A 14,199-nucleotide genomic window follows, 5' to 3' on the forward strand; every position below is an offset into this window, starting at 1 on the left:
TAAGCTTTTGGAAGCCTTTCGGAAGAAAAGAATGCCCTTTTAATTAAACTTCTTGGAGAAACTGACGCATCTGCAACAGATCTACCATAATGATAGCCGAATGAGCCAAGCTTGTTAAAAACCACAATCAAGCAAAAAGCAATACTTTTTAATACTCTCTTCAACCGTTTAAATAAGGTCGTAAAAGGCTCCGATTCAAAGAAAGAGCACAAGTATTCCTAACATGCTGCTACAAACCTTCACACCACACTCTTGACGATAAGAGAAAACGGCAAGGCTTGCTCCGCCGAGACTCTCAGTCAAGATCCGCAGAAAAACCCGTCCAGCGCCTCGAAGAAACAGGAGGCATCCAGAACTACTCGCACCGCCCTGCCGTGCCCCAAGGCAGGGAAAGGCTGCGTGTGAAGGAAACGGCCACGTTACTGTGCCGAGCAAAGGGTCGGATTTGCAGTTTCAGAGTCCACACCCGGCCGACCCTGCAGCGCCCACGGATTTATGTCAGGTCGCTACGAAACCGCCGAGCGGGTGGCGGCAGCACTCTGAAGGAGTGCGCCCCCCCCCCCTCAGTATCGGGTCTGAGGAAAGGGAGAGCCAGTCTCGCCCTGCACGGGTCCCAAGCGCTGCTGCTGCCGCCGCCTCCACCACCCTCCCTCTTTCCTTCCTCAGTTACGCTTTTACCTCAGATAGACACGGCCGATGGTACCGACGGTTGTTGTTCAGAGACGCTGCACTGCCGAATCAGCCGCGCGCCCACTTCCTCGCCCAAACACAGTCGCGCCCTCTCGGTTTTTCCCTCTGCCTGCCTCGGGAGGCCACCGCCATCACTAGCCCTCCGGCTACACACGCGACTTTCATTGGCTGCCGCCGACTTCTAGGGGCGGAGCTTCAGCCGCGGTCTTCCACGAGCTCCAAGTCAGCAGGTGGGTGGGGCCTGTACACGGGAGAGAGAGAGTGAGTTTGAGAGAGGCAAGCACAGGCGAAAACCCGCGCGGCGTGATGTTCCAGTCAGGCAACTGGTCGCCTGATCAAAGTTGGGCACTGAGGTCCGGACCTGCGTCGTACGTCTGTACCCTCACCCAGCTTCCGGACGCCGCCCCCCCCCCCCAAAGAGTCAGGCATTACGAGTGATACTGAGAAAGCGTTTTAATCTGGCGTGGTGTGTGTCACCACGGGCAGACTGGAAAGATAAAATTGCCTCGGGAGCGAGTCAAGCTAAGTTGCCCACCAGGAAATCTTTTTGTACGTGATCCCTGGGAATCACCTGTAAATATGATTAATGCAGGATTGAGAAACAGAATGCCCACAGGAACCCTTTTAAAATTTCCATAAGGCCAGGTGCAGTGTGGTGCCAGCCCTACCCAGTGCTAACCGCACCCAGCATCGCTATCTAGTCAAATGTATCTGCCATTCTGATCAAGATGCAGGGAAGCCCAGCTGCCAAAAAATAAAAACCCAGCTTAATGTGGCACAGAAATTCAGCTGGCTTGCTCACAGTGATCCATGTCACAGTAACTTCAGATCCTTAAGGACAATTCAGATGCTTCAGTTGTGTACTGTCAGGCTGAACATGACATGCATATTATACTTGTGCTGGTTTCCTGTTACCTCCCAAGTTCCAGTCAAGGTTATTATCAATATAGACCTTCAAGGCCTGGGACCTACATGCCTGGAGGACTGACTGCCGATTATGTCTTTCTATCATCTTTACTCAGCTGAACAAAGGCTTGCTTAGTCCATGTTGCAGGCAAGTTAGATTGTTGCTAGGGTTTGATGCACAGGGCTCAGGTCGGAAAGACGGAAAGAGAGAGAGCCTCCCTTCACCCCAGCAGGCAACAGGCTTGGGAATGTTCAATCTAGAGAAGAGGAGGTTGAGGGGGGACCTGATTGCTCTCTCTAAGTCTTCAAAGGGCTGTCATTTACAGGAAGGCATGGAGCTGTTCCTGTTGGCAGCACTGCAGAGGAAAGTAAATAAATAATGGATTTAAATTAAGGGTGGGAATGTATCAGCTGGATATTAGGAACAACTTTTTTACAGTAACAGTTGTTAAACAATGGAATCGGCTACCTAAGGAAGTTGTGCGCTCCCCCTCGCTGGCAGTCTGGACGTCAGAGATGCTCTAGGTCCAGAGTGGCCAAACTGCAGCTCGGGGGCCATGTGTCTCTTTCATACACATTGTGTGGCTCTCTTTATGCCTGTAAAGGTGATTGGATTGGATTGGCTTGGTGTGGCTCTTGAAACCCCCACCACCTTGTTGGCCAGCTTGGAGAAAGCATTTGTCTCTAAATCACTTATCGAAGCCAGGTCAGCCAGTGGCTTGGAGAAAGCATTTGAAGTTAAAGTTATACCTCTCCCCCTTCCTCTCCCCATCTATTTTCCTTCCTTCCTTCCTTCCTTCCTTCCTTCCTTCCTTCCTTCCTTCCTTCCTTCCTTCCTTCCTTCCTTCCTTCCTTCCTGTCTTGCGGCTCTCAAACATCTGACATTTATTCTTTGTGATTCTTACATTAGCAAGTTTAGAAAAATAGGTGATGGAGTTCATCCAGGGTATAATATAGTGAGTTCAATGCATGGAAGAACCAAGGTAGTTGTAATCATAGCTCTTTTATTAAGCACAGCATAGGAATGGCTGAACTCAAAGACTAGAGAACTGGGCCATTGGGGCCAACTATATACACTTCAGGGTTCCCACGCCATTGGACCATTCAAACCAGCAGAGGGCCTGTGATTGGCGCAGGGCAGCAGGGATTTGGATCCTACTGCCCATTGTTCCTGAGTCCCCAAGCTCAGTCCTTCAGGCTCCAATGAGTCTGGCAGGAACACCCTTATTTCTACACAACATTAGTTCACATTCACAACACAGGGATTGTTGTGCAGCTGTACCTACTCTTCAATGGACAAGGTAGGTAGGTGGGGAGGAGGAGGGGGCGTTAGAAAGGTTCAGGAGCTGTGCTCCTGTGAGCTCCTGCTGAATTCAAGGCCTGGCTCTAATTAACAGTCAGAAGAATACACTGTTAGTTCTAAAAAGAGAAAGGAGGGATAGTAATGAAACTTGCAACACAGATAACACAAAAGCAACATTGTGCTTTTATTATTGTAATGCTTGTATTTTATGTTATGCTATGTGAGCTGCCCTGAGCCTGCTTTGGCGGGGAGTGCGAGATACAAATTAAATATTAATTATTATTAGAACATAAGAGAAGCTATGTTGGATCAGGCCAATGGTCCATCCAGTCCAACACTCTGTCACACAGTGGCCAAAAAAAACAAGTGCCATCAAGAGGTCCACCAGTGAGGCTAGAAGCCCTTCCATTGTGCCCCCACAAGCACAAGTTTTCTCTCAGATTTTTCTGAGGAGCAGAGAAGAGATATGGGAAAGGAAATCTGCACCCGAGTGATAAGGCTTTCCTAATTAACTTTCATGCACCAAAGAGAGATTAAAAGATGAAGAAAATATTCACACATGAATACAAAGATGATAATTATTATAATACAACTATTACAATTATAGGTGGAAGGCTGAACACCAGTTATTCCTAGATGACATACAAAAACATAGGTTGGTTGAAATGCTATTGTAAACCTATCTGCCTTCATAACCGTCAGCTGAATACCAGTTCATGTAAAGGTTGCAACCCCCATAAGATGATTGGTGTGAGGCTGCATCTAACCTTGGAAGTGACATCACTAAAACCCATAGACATTTGGAGGGGATTTGTAGAGTGTTGCCAGAATGTGACACCACTTCCAGGGTCAGATGCCACCCCTCCCCCTTTTATCCCACCAGCAGTGGCAGCAGGCAGGTGAGCATGGCAGCAAGCAGACACACCCCAGGAGTGGGCAATTGGGTAGGCCAGTACCAACAGGTTGGAGGAAAGGCTCAAAACTGCTTAAGTGTGAAATTAGTTGGTATGGTTTTACATTTGATTTAAAGAGGTGGAAAATACTAATATTGATTTAAGATATTTTTGAAAAGTTCTAATTAATATAAAAATTCCCTTCCTAGATTAGATCAAGCAGCATGAAAATGGTAGCCATACCCAATTTGTCCCCAGCAGCTAAGGCCTCTCTCCACAATAAGTGTGTTTCACATTAAAAGCAAATTTATTTCCCACCGTTTAATACAATCTGCATGTTTTTTTTCTAAGCAGTGGCCTCTATCCAACCACATCCATAGAAACTCTTGCATTTTGTTGAGAGGGGCTGTGAGTTCCACCACTTCCCCCTCCCACTAAAGCCCAGTAAACAAAATTTTGTTCCTGGGGGTCAGCAGATTATCAGGAACAGAATCATGGGGATCTGCACCAGGAAAGGGAAAAGCTATAGAAACATCAGGGAAAAAAACACTTAAATGTCATGATTTTTTTAGATTGTGGTTGGGTACAGGCCAGTGCTTTTGTTTTGAAACTTATTTTCTCACCACATAGCTGCACACAAGGCTTTTTTTGAGCAGGAACTCACAGAAATGCAGTACCAGCCGGCTTGACTCAAAAAAGGTCTCTGGCAGAGGTAAAGCACTAGGCAGCCACGCACTCCCAGATCTCACACTCTGCCACCTCCAGCGGGTTTGTGAAGAGAGAGAGCGATGTGGAACTGCCCACAAGTGCCCTGTCCCTGGATAAGCTGGGCCTGCCGCTGCCCACTCCATCGCACATGGCTCTCTCTCTGGCCATGTTCGGAGAGGTGAAACAAGGTCTCTCATTGGGCTGTGTGAGAACATATATCCATGAAATGCAGCTGATGGCACTGTACTGTTCTGTGTCAATATGTTGAAAGTAACTGACTGAATGCGTGACAGCACTTCTGGTGATATCAGGGATGTGGCCTAATATGCAAATAGGTTCCTCCTGGGCTTTTTGTACAAAAAAAGCCTTACCTGCACCACATTTTTGTTCCTGGGAAATTGAGTTTATTCTCCCAGTTATAGCACTCATTAGTATTGTAATTATTATGTGGGATGCAGTCATGTGAGTTTGATGGATAAATATGTAAGATACAGTGTCATCCTAAACCAGAATTATGTGCTGGTGTGTCCACTGAAGTCAATAGGTTTTGAAGGGTGTAACTCTGCCTAGGATTGTTTATTATTTCAGTTTGGTCCTTGCACCTGTTAAACACCATTTATTATGCTTATGTTACCATACCATACCAAACCTTTAATGGCATAATAGATTCAGATAAAAATACACAGAATATAAAAATTTAAACATTGGAGATAAAATCAAAATAAAACCGAGCTTACAGATACATTCAAACATGGTCAGAGTTAAATTTAAGGATGTCAGCCAGAAATTTTGCCACAGCCTCACTAACCACCCCCTCAGTATCACTCAATAAATAATAACAGGGTGGCAGAATAGACAAATCTGGAGAAAAAGAAAGCTTGCCAAATAAATCTTTACGGAGGTTATGGTAAAAAGAACAATCAAGCAATATATGCTGGATTGAGTCAGGGGTATTCGCTCCACAGGAGCAAAGTCTGTCGGCTAAAGGGACTCGCTGATATCTCCCTTGTAAAACTTTGGAGGGAAACGCGTTTAGTCTGGCCAACATAAATGCCCTGCGATGACTTGGAGTGGTTAGGTCTGATAGATAATTGGGCATTTTGCCAAAATTATGCTTATGTTAATTTGCTGCTCACCCTCTACATATATGTATGGTTTGGTAACTTTCATGTATCTGAAGAAGCGTGTGTGCACACAAAAGCTGATGTCTTGAATAAAACCTTGTTAGTCTTAAAGGTGCCACTGGATTAAAACATTGTTCTAGGATTACACTGTTAGTTTATGATGTAATTAGCAACAATCTCCCATACAATTACATTCACTTAGCCCTTTCTACACAGCCACTGGAAATATGCCACAATTGCATTTATAAGCTATTGCACAATGGTCCCACCACTGACTACTTAATAACAATAATCTGTCCATACACAATATGCAAGACTACAACCATTCAACTTTTTTCCCCACATGCATGTTTTTTTCTTTAAATTTTGTGTGTTCAACCATCATGAGGATTTCAGAGTTGCAAAGTGCACAGCTTCCAACTATTTTTAAAAAACGAATTGTTAAAACCAGGGCTGGATCGGGGAGGGGGGGGGCAGAGGGAGGTGCTTGCCCTGGGCGCCGAGGGGTGTGTGTGCCAAATTGGGTATGGAGTCCATTGTATTTTATGGGACCATAAGATAGAATGGCCCATAAGGGGTACCATTTTTTAATTTTGCCCCCCCCCCCTAAAAAAACATGTAGATCCGGTCCTGGTTAAAACCTAAATGAAAAGTTGGGATGTGGATGGTGTGATAAAGCCTGATCTTGTCAGATTTCAGAAGCTAAGCAGGGTTGATATTTGGAATGGAGACCACCAAGGAAGACTTTGCAGAGGAAGACAAGCACCTCTGAATGTCTCTTGCCTTGAAAAACCTCTGGGATTGACATAAGTGGGCTGCGACCGATGGTCCCTCTAAGCTGTGGAGTCTTGTGAGCAAAAATTCTACTTCATGAGCTACTGGCATTAAAGTTGTGAGCTACAGAAGACATTAGTTTGCTCTGGGGCCACCCTTCCTAAGCTAAGACAAAAATATGTGAGCCAGAGGCTAAAAAACTGAGCTAGCTCACAATAACTCAGAGGGAGCACTGGCTGCGACTTGATAGCCCTTTATACACACACAAACGAGAAGTTTAAAAGGTGTATTAGCTGCCTGGGCGGTGGAGCTGTTTGCTCATCACAAACAATACTCAATAGATGCTGCTAGTAAACATGAAACCCACACAGATTATAACATCTATTAAAATCAGTAGGCTTTGAAGGGTGTAACTTTGTTTAGGATTGCACTGATAAGCACCTGCTCCTGTACCACCTGATAGTGCTGCTGTGGCAGAGGGTCCATTTTTGCAATCCCATGTGGAAACAGCCTGGGTTTTAATTGACATTTAGTAATACCAGGATAAAAAAATATAACACAGACATTATAAACACCATGATATGAATTCACCACTAACTTGCTTTGTGTTTGGAGCTCAAACTGCCTACTACCTAAGAAAGAGGCAAAATTGTTAAAATGGCAATTTACAAAAGCCAATAGAGACATTTCTGACATGCTAAGAGAAAACCATTCATGAACTCCAGAATTCTAGCAAAACAGCATAACAGATTTTTAAAACAGTGGATGAAAAAATTGGTTAGAGAGCTGCAGAAGTAGAAACATGGGTCTCAACCCTTAGGTGCACTGTGCTTACAATCTAAGTGTTGACAGGAAGGGGGGAAGGCAAAGTGAGCAAGTGCTTTTGCATGTACATATAAGTCTGCTTTGACATAGGGATAAAAATTCAGCATTACAGTTTCCTGGCTTGGAGGAGATTTGCTTCTGGTTCTTTCATTCTATGTTACACAAAGATTCATTTGACTAATAAGAGCAAATATTGCTTATCTTGAGAATGTATGGAATATTCATACTATTGCAAATGATTATCCCTGTCTCCTAGATGCCTGTCACTGATTTATTAACCTAAATTCATTGCGTGAACAGTATGCACTTTTCCAAGGCAGTGGTGTGACTCCCACCCCACTGCAACTTGCTCTGTCCTTTCCTGATAGTGTGGAAAAGCCATTTACATCTCGTGAAGGTTGTAGCCTATGGGAGGGAGGGTCAAAAATAGTGTGCCAAAGAAGTAAGCATGTGGACAGTCATCCTGGAAAGATGTATTCTCATTCGTGAGCAATTTGTTCACACTGCTGTTATACAGAAATAGAAGGGAAAAAATAAAATCCAAAAAATTAATTCAATTTGAAGCCAATCATTCTGCAATGAGACATCTCAGGTATGTTGTCAGATTGACTTTCCTCTAGCTGTAGTGTCCAATACAAAATGAGTTTATAACAAATTAATTTAGTTCATACACGGTCCCTTTCATTTTCATGGCTGGTCAAACCAGCAAACTCCAAAAGCTAAAGCATGCCAATACATAGTGTTAGCAATGTACTGCTCTAGTTCCCACATGAATGTGCTAAACTGGAAAAAAAAAAAAGGGGGGGGGGGTTTGACAGTGAGCAAAAGTTATAGAAGAGCATCACTTTGTTTGAAATCCTGTCTCTGTTCCAGTTTTAGAGTTTGTTCACATCTGAGGTTTGAGGGCTGGCAGGGATATTTCAAGCTTCCTTCTTGGCTATCAGAACTTTCAAGTTAAAAAAAGAAACCAAACAAAATCCAGACCTTTTACTTATAAGGGAAAATATGTGGGCTGTATTCTACCCAATTGCTAAGAAGTAAAATCTGCTCCCAGTTTTCAGTATCATGAGCAATTAATGCAATAGCAGTGGGATGGTTAATTGGGCACTCTCACCACGTATTTTGTATTGCTCTCCATGGTTTTCCATGTCCAGACTGAACAATCATTCTAATGCCAATGAAGTGTTTCCTTCAACCTCACTCTCCCTCAGATAATTGGAGCCTAGAATCTCCTGGCTGGGTTTGGAGGTGGGTTTCCGTTAACTCTGCCTTTGGGATGGTAACAGCAGGAAGTGTAGTACTAGTAACCTTCTCAAATGCTGAGGCCACTAATAGAGGCTGCCCCTGTGCACCTTATACCTTCCCAAGCCAAATGCAGCCTAAACTATGGTGGCCTTCTGGGATTGCCAACTCCTGCTTTGGAAGATTCCTGGTGATTTGAAGGTGGAGCCTGGGAAGAAGAGCCTATGGGGAGAAGAGGGTGCTTATAGGGGTATAATGTCATACAGTACACCCTCTAAATAAGCCATTTTGTACAGTGGAATCATCTCTCTTGTCTGGCAATCAGTTCTAATTCTGGGAGATCTCCAGGCCTCACCTGATGGTTGGCAACCCTATATATAGCAACAAAAATAGATGAAGCTACACTACATATCAAATTAGCTACTTTGGCTATATGGGACAAAAGTTGCCTAAGTCCAGGCTTAGACCATTATTTACAAAGGGCGGTGACAAACTAGTCTGACCCAAAGTGTGGGGGGAATCTTTTCCAAAGCTTCACTTTCAGACCTGGAAAAAGACACACAGACACTTTTAAAGACATGGTTGTCTGCCTCCAGGTATTAAAATTGAACTGTGGTATCACATCCCCACTAACCTCACACAGACACTCTTAAAGATAGGGTTGTCTACTTCCAGGTATTAAAACTGAACAGTGGTATCACATCCCCACTCAGCTTTCTCCTCAAACCTCCCCTCCCCCAGGCTTCACTCTCAAATCTCCAGGAAGTTCCCAGTCTGGAGATGGCAAGCCTACTTACAGAAGAGGGAGAGAAGAACACCAGCATTAGAGAAAGGGAGAATTCCTGACAAGTGTTAACACCCTGTCATTTGAGCTGTTTAGAGACTGCTTTGAGGCTTCTGGCCCACAAGAACCAATGTAATTTTCTGAGCTCAAAGAGTATAATCAAATTGACTGAACTTACAACCAAACACCCAATTTAGCAGTTTTGAAGGTCCAAAGTGCACAGTTGCCCTACTTGTGGGGGCTGCTTCCCCTCCTCCATCATTCCACAGCACCTCCCTGTCCTTGATGACGGGCCAGGAACAGAAACTGCACTTTTGCACAACAGCTCAGTCCACATGCAGGAGGTTTGTGGTAGTGTTTAAAGCTACAGCTTTCATGATTGAATGTTATATTTCAATTTCTTCAACTCACCTCCAGGGCAGTTTATCCAAGTTGAATGTATGCACAGAGTTAGGATCTGTGCCTGTGGAAATATAGCATAAGAATGTAGCACAAGACATATCTTCAGAGAAGGAACAGGAGCTCTTCCTTGTTCGCAGGAGAATTTTTTTCCATGCAAGAGATACTTACTAAGATTGATATTGAGTGTCTCCTTGTACATGGCCATATTTTGACCTTGTATAGAGAGAAGAAGGGTTAGGATAAGACCTAATTCTACTCAAAGTGCATTACAAAGAAACTAAAAAATGTAACACAAAAAGCAGTAGACCAGGAATTGCAGGGGGGTGGGATCTAATTTTCCTCTCCGCTACTATTTTCGCTTTTCCTTCTCTGCAAGTCCTTTTAGCTTCTCCCTTTTTGTATATGGAAAGGAAAGGTCCTCTGTGCAAGCACCAGTTGTTTCTGACTCTGGGGTGATGCCGCTTTCACAACGTTTTTATCACAGACTTTTTATGGGGTGGTTTGCCATTGCTTTCCCCAGTCATCTACACTTTCCCCACAGCAAGCTGGGTACTCATTTTACCGACCTTGGAAGGATAGAAGGCTGAGTCAACCTTGAGCCAGCTACTTGAAAACCCAACTTCTGCCGGGGATCGAACTCAGGTTGTGAGCAGAGCTTAGGACTGCAGTACTGCAGCTTTAACACTCTGCCACGGGGCTCTTTTTGTATACACCAGCACAGATATTCTGCCCCCATCTTCAGTTGCCCATACTTCCCTCGTCTGACAGCCTCTACCCAGGAAAACTATGGCCCAGTTGTGCAGTGCCAGCCACTAGGACAGGCCCAGTTGCATGGTGGGGAAATTGCAAAGCCAAGGAGGGCATCTAATTTCCCCGTATTCCCCTTCCTCACACAATTTCTTCTTTTCCCTCCACCTGGCAACTTCCATATCCTCACATTTCCCTCTTTTCTTCTAAATCACCAACTAAACTACTTGTTACCTGTTTCCCATCTTTAGCTATTTATTTACTCCCCTCATATTCCACCTTTGTCCATAATTAAACAATGTATATCATTTTCCTTTTCTCTATTTCATAGAATTTTGCAAACCCTGAAATAGAGTTGCCGACCTCCAGATGATTCTCTCATTTGTGTTTGTAACCCTATGATCAAGCAACAGAGATCAGTTCACCTGGAGAAAACAGGTGCTTTGGAAGTTGGATTCTATGGTATTCTACCCCATTGAAGTCCCTCCCTTCCCCAAACCCCACCCTCCTCAGATTCCATCCCCAAAATCTCCAGGTATTTCCCAACCCAGAGTTGGCAATTCTACCTTGAAATGTCCTGTGAGATCACGTCTAGTTTTCACCTAGGCTTCCCAATCCCCAGGTGTCACGGGCTGGGGCCGGGTCAGGCAAAGTCCAGGGGCAGTCCAAGGTCTGTAGCCGATGAGCAAAGAGGGTCCAAGGCGCCAAAACCAAATCACAGTCCAGGTATCGCAGGCCAGAGGTTCAGAAGCTGAAGTCAGGGGGTCCAGAAGTCAAAGCCAAAGTCAGGGGGTCCAGAAGCCAAAGTCAAAAGCCGAAGTGGATGCTAGAACATCAGGTAAGTGACTAGTTGCTTCCACAAAACCTCCTCCCAAAGCCCACAGCTATATAGCCCTCTGCTGTCTGTTGCCCATTTGGGCTAATTGCTGGTTCAGAGAGGCAGCCAGGATCCTGCTGAGACTCAAGCATCCTCACTCTTAGAAGGGCCAGAATCCTTTCAAAACTCAGGGCTCAGGGAGCGTCTTGCTCGTGAGCGTGCCGCCCTCCTCCGATCCCTGAGGTCCTGACGAAGGCGGTCACGCACACGAGCCACCCGAGAGGGCGAGGCAGGGGGGCTTGGATCTTCTCCAGCAGGAGGCAGGGACACTGGTGCAGGTGGCAGGGGCACAGTTTCTTCTGCAGGGTCCCCAGTACCCATGACACCAGGTCCCAGAGGAGGATCCCCCGGTTTTACAGGCTTCCCCCCTCGCCCAGCCAGCTGGCCGGTGGGGGAAGCCCCGCCCCCAGAGCCATCATGCACCTCCGCGAACGATTCCCATAGGGAATTATGGGAAATTGATCCGCGGGTATCGGGGACTCTTGGGGGGGGCTGTGTTTTGAGATAGAGGCACCAAATTTTCAGTATAGCATCTAGTGCCTCTCCCCAAAATACCTCCCAAGTTTCAAAAAGATTGGACCAGGGGGTCTAATTCTATGAGCCCCAAAAGAAGGTGCCCCTATCCTTCATTATTTCCTATGGAAGGAAGGCATTTAAAAAATTGTGCAGTCCCTTTAAATGTGATGGCCAGAACTCCCTTGAAGTTCAATTATGCTTGTCACATCCTTGCTCTTGGCTCCGCCCCAATGTCTCCTGGCTCCACCCCCAAAGTCCCCAGATATTTCTTAAATTGGACTTGGCAACCCTATTTTCACCATTAGTGATGTCAGTGCATTAGCCTGATTCTGGTGTATCAAGGTGACAGGTCAGGGCAAAACATAAAACTGGGGAGTGCCCAGAGTAACAAGCCACGATCCAGGACTTAAAGGCCTAAACAGTCTGGGACCACCTCTCCCTTTACAACCCCTCTCAGCAGCTGTGGTCATTACCTTGCAGACTACTGATGGGGCCGGGCTCTCAGGTTGCACATTTGGTGTCTGCCAGTGTGAAGGCTTTTTCAGTTGTAGTCTTGTCATGGTGTAATGCCCTCTCAGATGAGACCTAGGCCCTGCTGGACCTCCCTAGGTTCCACAGAGCCTGTAAGACTGAGCTTTTCCATCAGGCTTTTCCCAGATAAGCGTATTTAGGGGCCTATTGCTAGATCTATTGCTATCAGTTGTAAATTGTTTGGGTTTTATACTCTGTGTTTCATTTTAAAACTTTTAACTATGTTTTACTGTTCTGAGCCTGTGGGGAAGGAGCAGTATACAAATTAAAATAATAAATAAACAAATTAAATCATCACCCATGACTAACCCTCAGCTGAGAGACCAATGATCAAAGTTTCTAGCCCTACAGGTATTAATAAATAAGTCATCCCTGAAAGGTAGGACACTTGAAAGCTCAGTTGCAAATACAAATACTTTGATTTACACTGGCTACAGCTACCAAAGTACTGGGTTTCGATTGAAGCCCCAAGGCCCAAATAATACCACAAAAGTATAATTAATAACATTTATTGAAAGAAATGTGCAAATATAACAGCAGTGCAAAGCAAGGAAGAAAATAATAAAATTTAAATAGCTAACCTAACATACTTAGGCTTTTTGGACCACATTTTTTTCTTTAACAAAAGAGAGGAAATGACATAAACGTGAGAGATCTTCAAGCCCCACCTGCAGGCTGGCAACCCTAATTTGGGTCAAATTAAATTAGCTCAAAAGGCAGAATGTTCATTTAGAATATCAGATATAACAAATTGATATGTGCATTCTGTGCTGGTAACCACACACTGGCCGTTTGCATTTGTGGTTCAGGAAGTGGCTATACAGACAGACTTCAGTCTATTTAAGAATACAGAACTGTGCCACTTAGACAGACCAGAGGAGAAGGGCAGGTTTGTTTAAGAAGGACAGTGGTCACTTTAGCATAGGGTTGCCAGGCAGGCCTGTATCTAGGATTGTTTTTTTCTAGAGGGGTCACTGGGGACACTAATTTAATTAACAAAGCATAAACAATAGGGAGGGGGGCTGGGGGAACAGAAAAGATGTGTCTGGCAGATTACAGAGGGGCACTGTCCCCACCACAGCCCCTGACTAGTTATAGCCCTATTGCCAGGCCTGTGTTGGAAAATACCTGAAGCCTTTGGAGGTGGATCCGAGAGGGGTGGAGTTTGTGGAGGACAGGGGTCTCAGCATGGTACAATGCCATAGAATCCACCCATGTTGAAAAAATTGAGCTGAGGCTCTTTGTAACATCGGGAGAAGGAGGCTGACGAAGTGATTGAAACTGTGAGGAGTCCTTTCATAAGTGGTTTCTTCCTTACTCTCTCTGCATTGTTAGGAGCTGGGCACTGAGGAAAAAAGCGTTCATCCACAACTGAGTTTACTCGAAGGAAGCCGATTTACAAGGCTACTGAAAGACTGTGTGGGAATATTCATATGTTGAAAGCTCAGTGTTCCTTAGCTTTGTTTTGTTTAATTTTTATTTAAGCTTGTACTAAAATGTATTTACATTTCCATGTAAATTTCATTGCTTCTGTTGGAGATCACTTGTAAAAGCAGGAGATCTCCAGACCCCGCCTGGAGGCTGGCAACCCTACTTTAGCATGCAAGAAGCAATGAAACAAATCTTTGCATTCTGTTTAGTGGAAGGAATCCCAGATCAATGACTGTAGTTCCAACCAAAACTATATTATAATGCATTTACAACTAGGGTTGCCAGCCTCCAGGAGGGACCTGGAAATCTCCTGCTTTAAAAACTGATCCCCAGCTGGCAAAGATCAGGTCCCCTGGAGAAAATAGCTGCTCTGGAGGGTGAACTCCATGGCATTGTACCATGCTGAGGCCCCTCCTTTCCCCAAACCCCAAAGTCTCCAGGTGACC

General features: G+C 44.9%; 1 protein-coding gene across 4 annotated transcripts in view; it reads right to left on the reverse strand.

Moving 5' to 3' along the window:
- FARP2 (FERM, ARH/RhoGEF and pleckstrin domain protein 2) overlaps positions 1 to 7,013 on the reverse strand; it is a 132,708-nt gene extending 125,695 nt beyond the window's left edge. For 3 of the 4 annotated variants that reach the window (XM_060242108.1, XM_060242106.1, XM_060242110.1), the window contains exon 1: positions 679 to 844. The gene's annotated coding sequence lies outside the window, so the exon portion shown is untranslated. Of the gene's footprint in view, positions 1 to 678; positions 845 to 6,989 lie in introns of those variants that run through there. The other variant, XM_060242107.1, reaches the window with a different exon arrangement.
- Positions 7,014 to 14,199: the final 7,186 nt, after the last annotated feature.

Source organism: Heteronotia binoei, chromosome 6, assembly GCF_032191835.1.
Source record: "Heteronotia binoei isolate CCM8104 ecotype False Entrance Well chromosome 6, APGP_CSIRO_Hbin_v1, whole genome shotgun sequence".
Lineage (NCBI taxonomy): Eukaryota > Metazoa > Chordata > Lepidosauria > Squamata > Gekkonidae > Heteronotia > Heteronotia binoei.